This window comes from Periophthalmus magnuspinnatus, chromosome 1, assembly GCF_009829125.3.
Source record: "Periophthalmus magnuspinnatus isolate fPerMag1 chromosome 1, fPerMag1.2.pri, whole genome shotgun sequence".
Classification (NCBI taxonomy): Eukaryota; Metazoa; Chordata; class Actinopteri; order Gobiiformes; family Gobiidae; genus Periophthalmus; species Periophthalmus magnuspinnatus.
The window spans coordinates 29,781,323-29,795,519 of NC_047126.1; the positions used below are offsets into that span (position 1 = coordinate 29,781,323).

Below are 14,197 nucleotides of genomic sequence, written 5' to 3' on the forward strand. Positions count from 1 at the left end.
GAGGAATGTTTGTTAAGGACATAATGTTACACACTCAGATTTAGAAGAGAGATCCATCCTAATAAGCTTTTAAGGTCACCTTGATGAAATGAAGCCATAAACAGTAATTAATGTTATGTGCATTAAGTGACACATGCCTAATTGGCTGTTTATTTGATTCAGTAAAATCTAAACATGGATTGTGAATGGATTCAATTCACATGGGCTGAAAGTAAAGTACAAAATAAGACACAAAATGAGACATATGGAAGTACAAGTTTAAATCCCACGTTTCCATTAACATGTCAAGTTCTGTCAAGAAGCAACACATGGTCTCTTTGTCCTAATGCCAATATGAAAATGCTTTTGGTAAACTATCCAAAATGTCAACAGTTAATCAAAAGTGTCAACACTTTCTTTTAACATCCTGGTCAAAAATGACATTTCTGTGTTTACAACCATCTCTGGAGTCTAACCTTTCACCTCCAAACAGGCACGGTTGACTCATCTCATCCCCAGGAGCACCCTCAGAGCTCTCATGATGGGTGTCAAAGGGACTGAAGCGATGAACTTAAGGTTGTTGATTGCTCACAAAGATGACAGTAGCTCAGACAGTTCGGACATAGTCATATATTTCCCGCACCTTATGAATCTCCAGACATGGTTGTAAATAGCACTCCATGTTCCCTGGGATCATTGTCCCCCTTGGCGCCGGCCTTTCCCTTGCAGATGAAAAAGCGGTACACCTGACAAGAATGGTGACAAACTATTGGAGCAGAAACGAGACTGACCTGTTCTGGACAAATTACAATGGTGCAGAAGTTAATGTCCGAGTTGGAGTAATGGTCGCACCAGCGCTGTGTCTGACAGATGAGGAGGGTCGGGGAGATCAGTCAAGATTCAAAGAGGTAGTTTCAACAAAAGCACTTCAAAAATAAACTAAAGGTTGTTGGATTTTAAGCACAGATTCTTGAGAAAGTTGAACAAATATGAAACTGTCCAAAAGAAGTATCCAGTATAGAAATTGGCATAGTAACAATAATGGTGCACTGTGTAGCTTTTCTGGGGGGGAGTCTTCGACCTGCCTGTCTCCATGGAGATGTCATTGTGTTTTTATTGTCTTGAAGAGCATAAATTCTTTAACAGAGGCAGACTGCGTTCAAGCATACATATATAAAAATTAGTTGGGAGTAGGATTAAATAGCTTCTTCCTATTCCTTTTTGAACATGTCAACAATACCGATTAAGATGCCACAATGAAGATAATACATTTTAATAGTAGAATTAAATTTTCATATATTTTAACGTCATTTTGAGCCTTATCAAAGCATTATTTGCTCTGAAAAGGCTCAAAAAAACATTAAAACTGTTCAGAAAAGCTCAAAATGTGTGAGTTGTTTTTTTTTGTAGTATTTGAACTTACTCAAAGGACTTTCTAGTTGGTATTAGTTTAACAATCGATTATAATCTTATATTCAGTATTTTGACTACCCTGGCCTAACTCCAGCATGTGTATTCATAGTAAAATTCCATTCTGTACTATGAATCCAAATGAGCATTTTACAAAGAAACAATCAAATGACCCAAGAGCCCTTGCTTCAACACAACTACGACGATAAACATTTTTATTGATATTTCATTTCAGCTGGAGCTATTTCCATGGATACAGATCTGGCGAATCCCGAGATCAATTTCAGAGTGCCACGTGAGAAGAAACAAGCCTGCAGAAAACAAAGGCTCGGTCCTTGATTGCCCTGCTCTCTCCCGGTCTCTCGCTTCAGTATCTCTCCCTCCTCTTCTCTCAACCTGTTTGTGGGGCTGCCGGGCTGCTGCTCATTTCTGAAGCACTGTCGTTTGTCTCTGTCAGACGCCCAAAAGAGAGGGGAATGAAGAGGGACACATGAAGCAGGGCCGGTGACTGTGGCTACGGCTACGGAACTGCACACACGCAAAATCTGTCACCATGCAGTCCCCAAGATGCTGGCTCCTTTCCATCTGGATTTTGTGCTTCCAAATATCAATATTATAGTTGTCATGATGCTAACATTTTAAACTTGATTTCGATGCTAAGGAAAAGGCTTGATGCTCCATACAGATTTTGATACAATGATGAAAAAAAAAAGACAATAAAAAGGTCATTTTCGTCGCTAAAACTGTCCAAAAGATCAAATTTGGTCACATTCATGTTTTTTTTAGTATCGATATTTGTTTAACTGAGTATCAATTTTCAATACTAGTTTTAGTAATGATTACCATCTTATTTTCGATACTTTTGGCAACCCAAATCAACAGGAGTATTTTAGGTATGCTAGTATTTCAACAACACAAAGCAGAATGACTTTTCACCATGGCAACTCTATGGCAACACAAGAGTCAATTGCAATGTGGTTATGAAGCCTTCTTTTGTTCATGAAGTCCGTGTTATTATGAAGGAAGTCAATGCTTAGTAGATTAAGCAACTGCCCAGAGACATTGAAGTCAACAGTTTGAATCTCAAATTGCAAATTGTCCCTCACTTTACGGATCATACTGGTTCACAATACTGTAATGATCTGATATTTTGTGTTTAGCTCGGAGTTTACACCTTTTGTTGTTCTTGTAGCTGTTTATGTGTTGTTAATGTGGCTGTATGTGACACTTGGTTGCTATGGCGACAAGTTGACACATACAGCCACATTTTCTGGTCTGTTTTGGAGACTGGCTCTAGTGAGTTGAGACTGCTGTTGTTTTGTTTTTGTTTTGTTCTTGTTTTGACGTGGGTTACGGCCTACAGTAGCCCTTGTGTTAAAAAAATAAACAAACCAGAAGAAATATGCTGTGTTTCCTTACACCAGAACGCAACAGTACCATTTCAATAATACAAGTCTCGTTTTGAATGAGGCATATCTCCTTGTTGAATTTGGCCAACAATTTATAAAGTATCCACATTTAGCAGACTTTACATTTTAGATTATTTGACACTTGAACATCCTTACAAATCAATACAGTTATTAACTATAGCTTGTTCTTGAAGTCAGTGTTACTGTGAAAAACAATCAGGCCAACCAATTAAACAGATGAAGCTTTTTTTTTATCTTCATTTCTACAGGGAGATCCCAATGAGAGCACTCACACTCTCTTTTTCATGGCTGCCCTATTCAAATAAAGAACAATACAAACAAAAAACAAACAAAACAAATAAGTACATACGTCCATTTAAAAGTATAAGTATAAATGTTTGTCACCAGATTATTAAATTGCATGTGTGACGCCAATGTACCCAATTTCGAATGTGATTGAAATATATTCCATATTTTGAATAGTAAAACAGCCAAAAGCTCCCCCCCCCTCCCCCCTCCCCCCATTTCAGTTCTGGTGCCGCCAGTTTTAAGCCTTACACAATCATGTGACCTTAAAGTTCCCGCATCAATGATCAACAAGCAAGTGAGATATTTCAGCAGTCCACCATTGTAGTCCCTTATAAAAACATTTTATACAGTGTTGTTCTCTTCTACCAAACAGCGAAGAGTCAACAGCTTGAATCTCACGGAAACTGCATACACTGTTACTTTTGGGTACATGGGCAAACACGTGTGGTGATTTAAAGCTATGACGCATAATGTGAAACCGCTTTTTACTGTGTCATATTAGGAAAAACAAAAATATGAACTCTTTTTATGTAAAATGACAAAAAAAAGTAGTCTAATTCGGAGATCTTAAGCATAATTTTGTAAGCGTTCCTCAGCTTTCATCGTAAGAAAAGGCAAAGGCGCGGGAGACAAAGCAGAAGTGAACCCAGAGTTTGGGAGCAACAGTGGTGCCATCAGCGCTGCTCCAAGATAGATGAGGCTCTCAACTGGCTGCGCAGTGGGCCAGCCAGAGTGGGGGTGTGTTCTGCTCCTGATAAGACCCTCGAGTTGAAGAGGACGGAAGCCATTGCCAATTACCAAAAAAAGTCAAATCCCTCTTTGTGGAAAAAAAATAGTCAGATTGCAACTTCACAGCGTTGTCTGGCTATAATGAATTTGCCCATGTGTGCGAGGTATAAGATATGCATATTTGGCCATTGGGTTTAATGCGCTGTGCATCCTTGAGAGAAAATGAGGTGATTGAAGTTCAATTTGTTGCCTGTTATTAAGTATTTCCGCGTGGCTGCCTCAGTTAAAGGATAATGGATGAGGGAATTATTATTACCTTTTGGTCAAATGAAGTGGTGTGGGAGATAAGGTGATGAAATTAATGAGCGGGAGGAAGAGTGGTGATCCATCAACATCAAAACAGAGGCCGGGGACAAGCGCGATGGGGAGGACTTGATAGGATTCATATTAAAAACGCTGTGGACTTATCAGCGTGTAGAGTTTTGGATTGGTTTCGTTGCACAAAGGCTGTCTTGTTTGTACCACAACAGCTACAAATATGACGGAGTGTAATGACGTTGTAAAGTTTGTGTATGTGCTTGTGTGTATATTTGGATCACAAAGCAAAAGTGCCACACAAACATCACTCAACATTAATCGTCCAAATGATCGAAGTTGTCCAATGTCTAATGGTATATGCTTCTTGTTTTTACTTTGCAAGAACTTACCTGGGCAGCCAGAACCTCACGCTTTGACAAAACTTTACAAAGATAAGTGGATCTGGAGCCATATCATGTCTACCTGATTTCAGAAGGTGTGATTGACGAGGTAGATTAACCACGCAGATGCATGCATGGTTTGCGTCAAAAACAAATATGGCTGCTAACACGTAAAAAGGAGTCAAAAATAACAAAAAACTGAGAAAAAACTCAGGTTTTGGCTGTATCAACAATCGAAGCACTAAACGTACTTATGTCAGGTAAAACTAGCTATATATTCTGTTCTGAATGATACTAGAATTCTCGACAGGGGAGGTCTTCCACATTTGAGAAACACATGCTACCAATTAGCAGCTGTGGTTGGACCTTCCCATGTTGGGTTTGTCACGTTCTATGGTCTGAATCCAGAAGAACAGAATGTAGAGAAGACCGGCCAGACAAAGATATTATAAAATAGCTAAAATACTGGTTAATTCTAGATAGAAGCTCATTGCATTTGAATCTAGGTAGATCTCAAACAGGCCTGACCCTGACCCAGCTCAAGCCACAACATTACAACATATGACTATTTGCTCAATGATATGCTGATACTGTAGCTTTAAGTATCAGCCTGATTCAAAATAGATATATCTTCACTTTGAAAGCAAGCAGTTTTTTAAAGATATAATCCAAATATTTATGTTACGTTTAGGCCTGTCATGATAATCACTATATCGACTTATCGTTCAGTACATGAAAGCTGGAACAATATTTTGAAGCTCATGTGTACAGTTTATTTGTAAAAATGTATATTTGGGATATTTTTGTTGTTTTACAGCTACATTTGCACTGTAAATATTAAAAGTAAAAAGTGACTATTAAAAGTGACTTCTGTGCCTAATATATTGTCACATAATAGCACATTCTGTTACTTATCTGTTGTAGCTCAGGGTTTTTAATCAGACTGTCTACTTAAAATGGTTTACTTGGATTATCCTGCCTGTTATATTGTTATTGTATCAGTGGCATAAAGTAGTTTCAGTATTATCATTTATCGCAGTACATCTCTGTAGCAATATATCAGGCTTCCAAACATGCTATCGTGACAAGCCTAATTATGTTAGAGACATTCTGGACCAACGAAGTCCAATAATCCGAATTTTCAACCATTACAGATACAGGATCCAGTCATTTTTCAAGTTTCAATGCATCCTTAATTTATGATCTTAACAATATCTTTATAGTTTTTGTGATTCAATTCAATTCAAGTCTATTTGTACAGGACATTTAATGCTATGTCTGTCTATGTCTAACAATACAGTGTAGCCCGGCCTAGCAGTGCTGCTCCAGAGCTGGTTCTCAGTTGATTGCCCACAAAAACAATCCCGTGTCTGTACCCATAGAACCAGTGAACCGTGACTGCATAGCTCTGCTGCTGCAAACGCAATAGACAAACACAATCTGACATTTAAGATCCATCTGATACCCTCGCACACCACATCTATAAAAACACTGCTTATCTTTTCATATACAAGCACTCTTTCCTTTTGCACACCTCCCCCCTTTTCCATGTTCCACGCTGGTAAACAAGGCCATGTCACCCCCATCATTAAATGAGTTCATCGGACTAACGAGCAAGCAAAGAGCCCCCGACACTCTAACAAGGCTCTGCTGGCTGCCCGCGCCCCGTGCACCAATCAGGGGCCTCATCACAGCTGACACAAAGCCTGCCCAAGCCCCCTGGAGCCAATTAAGATAGATTTTGCTTTTAGAGATTGAGTGATAGCCAAGAAATAGGTAAGAGTGCATGAGAGGTACTAGAAGTATTAGCATGGAACTGCGATAGATGAGAGTAGGAAAGTGATATATACAAAGAATAGGCAGACAAGTGGGATATGGAAGAAGACAAAGGCTCGCTAATTGGACTGGAGATCATGTGACTTGACTTTTACACTCCAGTGGTTATGCTAAAGTGAAGCTTGTGGTCAATGGGAAGGATGGACGCCGTGGAGATATTGATACAGAATGTTGTGCGGTATAGTGGTTTGCATTTACTCAATTACACGTGTTTTTATTGCTCACAAATACATAGAAAAACATGTATTCTTACTGTGAATGGGCACACATCTCCCCAGATGTGAATGTTTAATGCCATACTGTGGAACAATCTAGGCAAAATAATGTACACATCTTCTAATAGAAAGAAGCAAGAGCAATTGTTTCACGTGTGGGGCAAGTTTGGTTTTATGCATCTTTAAGAACTAGGTGCAATATAATATAACCCAGATGGAAACAAAAGTATATTTATTTATACATGAAAAGTAACTGGTCATGCCATTACTTAAAAAAATCACTTTCATTTACATATTTGGCTAATGTCCATAGAAACTGCAAATTTCGGTTTCCCAATAAAGTCATTCCGTTGATTAAAAAGTACATGGTTTTAAATAGTTGTTGTATTTATACTTTAATAAATTCATTGCTAGCATATTATGCATATTACCAAGAGTTTGCATATTGCTTATTTCAGTCAGCAAAAAGTCCAAATTGTGTCCATTTGATTGATAGCTCCAATTGTTCTGCCACCTTGTTACTGATTCAACTGGTAATCAGTGGTCACACGTAAAAGTATATTTGCCTTGAGAGAATTCAAACAAACTACACCGTTGACAAAAATAAACACAAGTGGGAAACGGCAATTGTGACCTACAGCAAAATAAACAAGCCCAGCAAGCCGCAACTGTGAGGTTATAAAGCTGGGAGACTAGCGTTAGCCGGCCAGAGTTCCCCTAAGACGTCCCCATTGAAAAGGGCTGGGGCCACTTAGTCTGAGTTTAGCCTAATAAGGATTAAAGCCTTTTCTGCGCCTTTTCAGTGTTTGCTAACAGGTTAGCCTCTTCTATTAGCCTTTTCTTGGCTGCTTAGCCTTTTTGAAGTGGGACAAAGAGAAGGTCTTGTGTGGATTTAGGGAATCGCTGTGCTGCTCCTGGGGTTAATTGGTGGAGGAGAGGACCCGGGTGCATTGGAGATTCAGCCTCAGGGCATGGACTTTAGGGGACGGATGCCAGCCAACCCGTGATACATATTCAGGGACACCAGAGGGGACATGCAAAAGACTGGGACTCTGGACGTAACAAAGGGCAAAGTACAAGGCAGAGAGTTTTAAAGCCTGACTATTTCTCTTGTTTCCCTAAGAGCTAATTGTCAACATCTATTAAAAAAAGCATCAGTCATAAGAATTTAACTCACTTGGTATAGTTCAGTGATTCTTAACCTGGGTTCAATCGAACCCTAGGGGTTCGGTGAGTCAGTCTCAGGGGTTCGGCGGAGGTCAAGACACGCACCCGACTCATATGATTTGCGGACTGCGAGTGTCTCCAGAAGCCGGCCGTGTCCCAATTTGACAAATGCACCCTTTGGTGTGCCTATCGAAGTACCCGCCCGACTTAAATGTGCCGGTCGAACGCAGCAAGCGTTTAAGGCAGTGGTTCTCAAATAGTGGGGCGAGATGCCAGGGGCGCGCGTATGACTACACGTATGACACTAGTACTGTAGGTATCGCATACGCAGTGCACACGCAGCATTGAGTAGGAGAGAGCGAACAGATTGTGACACAGGACAGTGAACAAGAGACACTTTTGCTAAAGAGACACTATGGAAAACATTTTAACAGGGATGAAAAGAAAGGTGGAAATAGACGGAGGTAATGAGACGCACGAAAGTCACACGAAAAGTAAGACGAGGAAGTCTGATGAAGAGTATGGAGCACTTGGCTTCACCGTGACTCCGGTGGGACACGAGGACAGACCGGTGTCTGCTGTGGCAGCGGACAGTATGAAGCCAAATAAGTTAAGACACCACCTCATTACACCTCAGTCACGCTGATAAGACGCTGGAGTTTTTTCAGCATAAACGTGCCAAATATTAACAACAATCTTCGCTTTGTGAATGTCACTTAAACCAGTGAGCACTGAGCATCATATAAGGTGGTGTACCGAATTGCTAAATTACTTGTTTTAATTTTATATTTATTAAATTTGAATGTATTATTTTGATATTTATTTCATTTAAATTTATTCATTTGATGTTTATTTAATTTTATTTTTTTAATTTGATATTTAATTACATTTCATGATATTTTATTTTATTTTTTGAGTATCAAATGGTTTAATCAGTTGTTCCAAAAATACCTCCAACAAGGTTAAGATCCACTGGTATAGTTTTTCCACAAACTCTTAGATTATCTACAAATCTAACAATCCCAAGGTGTTTTACAAAAGGGACTGATACAAATTGTTCCTTGTGCTTTAGCAATTTATGTATAATTTGACATTTTTGGACATGTGATGCAATGATTTTTGAATGTACTGCTTCCACTTGTTTTGGTATAAACAAGTTATGGCAAGATATGATTTATTTCTTATTCATTCATATTTTATTACACAAGGAAAGTTACGTTTCCTAATGCAATCCCAAACTTTTCAATTTATTTTTGTAGAGCCCAAAATCGCAACAGCAGCTGCCTCTTAGGGCTGAATGTGAGAAATGATTAAACCAACAGAAAGTTAGAAAATCAACAATGAAACAGAAACAGACATTGGGCAATAACAGACATGCAAATGAATCAAGAAAAAACAAGCAAATAGAGAACTGTCCCAGAACATCCCCTGTCCTTAGACCCTCTTTCTCAGCAAGGAAAAACAACACTTTTAAAGGGAAGTATCTTTTTGGGTATTCTACAAATTCCAGCATTGCTTCATTCACTTGAAAACACATTCGAAACCCAGCATCAATGTCCAAACACCAGATAAGGGGCCTTCAAGGTATTACTGGGCACCTGTTGAGTGAACAAGAATGCCTTCCTTGATTTGTGAAGCACAACGGTAAACACTCGCTCCAACAAAACCAGTGCATGTGCTCTTGACTGGAACTCCGAAAATCGAGAAGACAGGCCACAGCCGCCTCTAAAGCAGGAGACCATTGGCGTTCCACTTTCACCATAAGCCTCCATAGCAAACATCAGACAGGTTAGGATCGCTGAACGGCTCCTATCGCATTCTCCTCGCTTCTCTTCAATCTCCCATTTTGGCCATTTAGTGACGGCTAAGCTTTTTCTTAGAGGTTGGTGCAAGGCTTCGTCGGAGTAAATTCTTTTCTAATCCGGCTATTGTCAGCAGATTAAGTGGGTGTGGGGTGAAAAGTACACCCGTTTGGGGGAATTCAGAAATGGACGTCCTGGGATGGCTGAGCAAAAGGACAGCGAAAGAATAGGCACTGAATAAAAAAGATCGCCAATGGGTAGGACTAAGGAATGGGAAGGACTCAATCGCAACTGTGTTTTGAGTTGAAATAATAAGAATGAGTAAGCAGTTTTGGTATTTAGCTTCCATGTTGCAAGAAAAAATGTTTTGAAGGAAAATGTCAGACAAAGTTAACGGTAAATTATTGATGACAGTGCGTGGGAAGATGACACGCTGGGCTTCAGACCAATAGTCCATGGTGGGGCACATTCTTCTAGATCTTTGGAAGAGATTTCTTGTAACATGGCTCAAAGCTCTAATAACACAAAACTCTTACCAACTGTTACAATTGTACTCCAAGCAGCAGCTGAAAATAAAGATTACACAACAAAGTAATCACTAGGGTTACAAAAAGAGGAAAACACTAGCAGGTAAAGGAAGCAAGGAACTCCTGAACAAAATCCGTGTATGAGCTTTGGAGATTGGTTTCCAAGTGACTCACTTTATTGACAGTTTCTTTGAGTTGATAATGATTTTCGCAACGATTCAGTAAATTACCGGAACTTAAACATTAGTTGGAAGCAAAATGTAGCTTTCGAGGGTACGGATTCTGTATATAATAGTCATGTAAAGCGGTATCCATTGCCCCAACATTCATACATTGGACCTGATCAAAGAACAGAATTTAAAAACTGTTAATTAAGCTCTGAAGAGGTCTTGCTGCATGATTCATTTCTTAGATTGCATTTAATTTGCTGGAAGGTAACTCAAATTACATGCCCAATTAAATCTAAATGAAAACATGTAAAGAATATGCACCATGCGTTACCAGTGTCATTAAATGAACTGGATGAATCACCATTACACCGCTATCTGCTGATGTAATGAACGCGCACGATGGGGACTGTTTTATTTTTACATCCTTATATGAGAAAGTCTTTGTGCTGCGGTGCATCGGTGGAGCTTTGTAGCGCTGATGCCTGCAATAAGGCCAGTCCTGGATGAGTAAGTAATCTACCGCGTGTCCCTATGGATGTGCCATTTCTACCAGACTGGACGGATCATTAACCATAATGGCAATGGGAGCAGCACAATGCAGCTTTGTAACATTCTGCACTCTGGCACTGGAGATGTCTTCACACACAATACACAGCAAGGCTACTGCTAGTGCTGGTACTAAAGTGATGCTAAAATGTACTCGATTTCAATACAAAGGAGTAGATTTGATACTCAATATTGATTTCTGATACCACAATAATGAAAAAAAACAAAACAAAAGTATGCGATTGTCAAACATTCACTTGTAGTACTTTCTTTTATATCACTATGTGGCTTGTGTAATCCTTCAGTCGTCCATGTAGGTTCCATATAGTCTATACGGTCTATATTTGGTCTGATACAGCTCAAGATCAAGCTAAAGCTACAATATACCAAAGCAGTAACATTGTATTTTTGAAGAAATATTCAAAATTCAAAAAAATATTCAAAAGGTATCAATACAAATCAGCATTTTAACAATATTTCTTTACCTGCACCATATGTATAAAATGTTAATGTCAAAAATAAAATATCAAATGTGTAAAATCAGCTTAAACAAAGTAGTTCAAGAATAGATACATATAATTGGGATTGGTTATAATTTTACAGATGTAAATGCTTCATCATTTGAGCAACAGTACTTGTATGCCTATTTATTCCACTTCATGGTATATTTGACCAATAGTTACATATGTAATATTTATCAAAATGTAAATGTATTACAAGCCAGTAGTGATTCAAAGCTGCAGTGGTGTATTGGTCTGAGGAAAGGTCCATGAAGTCAAGATGTACTACAGTTGTGCAAGTTCTTAATGTTTTTTTTTTCTATAAATAAGTGATAACATGTTTTCCTCAAGAAGCAAAATAGAGTTGACAGTAGTTATAATGTATTAGTTGTGTCATTCCAGATCTCCAGTTTCATTTCAGCCATCTTGAAACAGATGAAGGAGACTCATGACAGTTCTTTGATCCCAATCCTGTGACATATGGATCGACTTTTATCATCCAAAACGCAGCTCAGACTTCTGACAAACCAAACCACATTTACAATTCCAATTTCCAAATCACGGGGAGGACATCGATCTTTCAATCTGCGGCTGACCCTGGCTGAATAGCGCGGGCTTGTGAGAACAGCAGGTACACAGGTGCTGATTGTAATATCAGTAGCCTACCAGGCCGAGTGGCATCTATAAACAGGCCTATCCATCAGGCTGCTGTGCTGCCTTTGACACGCGAGTCGGGGGCAGACGGAGAGAATAAATGATGGAGAGGGGGGATCAATCAAAGGCCGCGGGGGGAGGCACCTGCCCCTGACTGGCCCAGAGACAGAGCATGATGGAAGGGCTAGGCTCAGGTGCAGGAGCAGGACAGAGGCTTTGTGTGCACCAGCTTGGTTAAGTGTTTGGACGTAGCTAATACTGTGGTCACATCTAATACTTGTCTGCATTGTCAAACAAACATGGTCGACATGCACTTGTTTGAAATAGATGTTAATTACTTTTCTAGAGAGCCTTCAACAAGATTTACATGTCCAAACTAGAGGTGGGAAAAATGATAATATCACAATGGTTCAAAATACACAAAATTAGAATATCAAGCATAACGTAAAAAATATAAAATAAAATACAAATGCAGTGTGTACAGATTATGTAGATAGATTCATGTGGACATTGTTCCCCCCCCAGTCTAACAAGTTGATTAATGGTACGTCAAATGTTCTGCTTAACTTCTGCGTTGCATCTTAGAAGAATTACTGGCTCCGGCTCAGCACATCCCACGACTTCAGAAACAACAAAACATGCCATTTGTTCTTTGTGAAGCTTTATACTTATATATATCCAGCCAAATTAAAGCAGATAAACTAGTTAAAGGGACTGTATTACCCTGTTTTCTGATATATGTCATAATGGTGTTTCTTCATCAAAAACATACCTGGAGTTGTGCTTTGTTTGTTCTTCTCTCAAACAGAAAACACTGTGTTCCACCTTGTGATGTCATGTGGTAATACAGGAAGTGCTCCACTGTGTTTTTAAACTTCATACAGTAGAGGCTTTAGTATAGTATAGTATAGTATAGCATAGCACACCATAGTATAGTATATGCACTTTGAGCTTTTTTTGTCTCCAGCATCTACTTTTTATCTACTGTGTTCTTTCTATTGTTACATGTTATATAAGTGCAAAATAAATCTAAATTAAAAAAAAACTCCATGTATCTTCACTAGAATCATTGGGATAACTTAAATCCTGGAACTGCCTATCTCTACTGAACTAAAGGGAAAAGGAGCTGTTAACTTGAAAACTTTTCTTTTTCTATTGCTTCATGACATCACAAGGTGGAACAGAGCATTTTGAGCTTTGGAGATGTAAACAGACTAATAATACAGGATCACTCAAATATGTTTGAATGAAACAAAACACAGCTCCAGGTATGTTTTTGATGAGGACATTCTAACATGGCTTAGTGCTATATAGGGCCTTTACCTTGTAATATTTTCTAAAATAAGCCTTAATAAAAGCACACACACATTTCAGAGGGACTGAAAGAGACATTAGTCATCATTAAAGCGGGCGACACTGGGCTTAATGGCTGTTTATGTGATTACCAAGGTGTCAAGTGTCTTTCCTAGGCCTGTCCACTCCTGTTAACTGTACAAACCAAATGTGTCACAGTCACAAAGGACAGTGTTTTTAGCCATTGTTGGAATAGTTGGTTTTTGTTTTGTTTTTTTAACTTAAAACACATTATTTTCAAATAGTGGAACATCTGAATGCTTAAGAGTTCAATCTGTTTTTAATGATGTTTTAATGAATGGACTGACATACAGGTCGTCAGTGTTGAAAATGGTTAAAATATAAATTAGCAGTGGTCTGGATGGGTTATATGGCAGATTCCAGCTGGCACAAACCACGTACTAAGACTTTAGAATAAGCGTCTAGCCCAAAGACAAATATATCAAGTTTTGAACCACAGACTCTCGTTGGTGGGTGACAATTAAGTCACGGCACCACTTCCACCTCCCAAAGATGCAATTTTAGATGATTTAAAACCAACCACGGCTCAAGATATGGTACATTAACCATTAAAAAGGATATAGAGCAGAGGATGTGTGTGTGTGTAAGTTAATGTCAACCCGAGAAACTTGCTGATGCAGATAAAAATATGCAACGCGACATGAATGGCGGCCTTTATTTAAGCGGAACTCAAAATATAAAAGATCTTACGGCTGTTTAATCTATTGCAGAAAAACTAAAATCCACAAAAGGCGAAATTGTGCAGGTTGCTTGGATGGCTCCTTTGTGTCAGATTTTGACGAAGTCCAGAAAAACAGGGTTATAACAAATTGATCTTAAGCCAGAGAAGGAACAAGCCTCTCAGATTCTCCAAACGCTTTGAACGTCGTCAT

At 38.9% G+C, this 14,197-nt stretch overlaps 1 protein-coding gene across 6 annotated transcripts in view; it reads right to left on the reverse strand.

Annotated features, from left to right (window-relative positions):
- Positions 1-14,197, reverse strand: part of lrba (LPS responsive beige-like anchor protein) — a 258,545-nt gene that overhangs the window by 93,104 nt on the left and 151,244 nt on the right. The window lies entirely within an intron of this gene.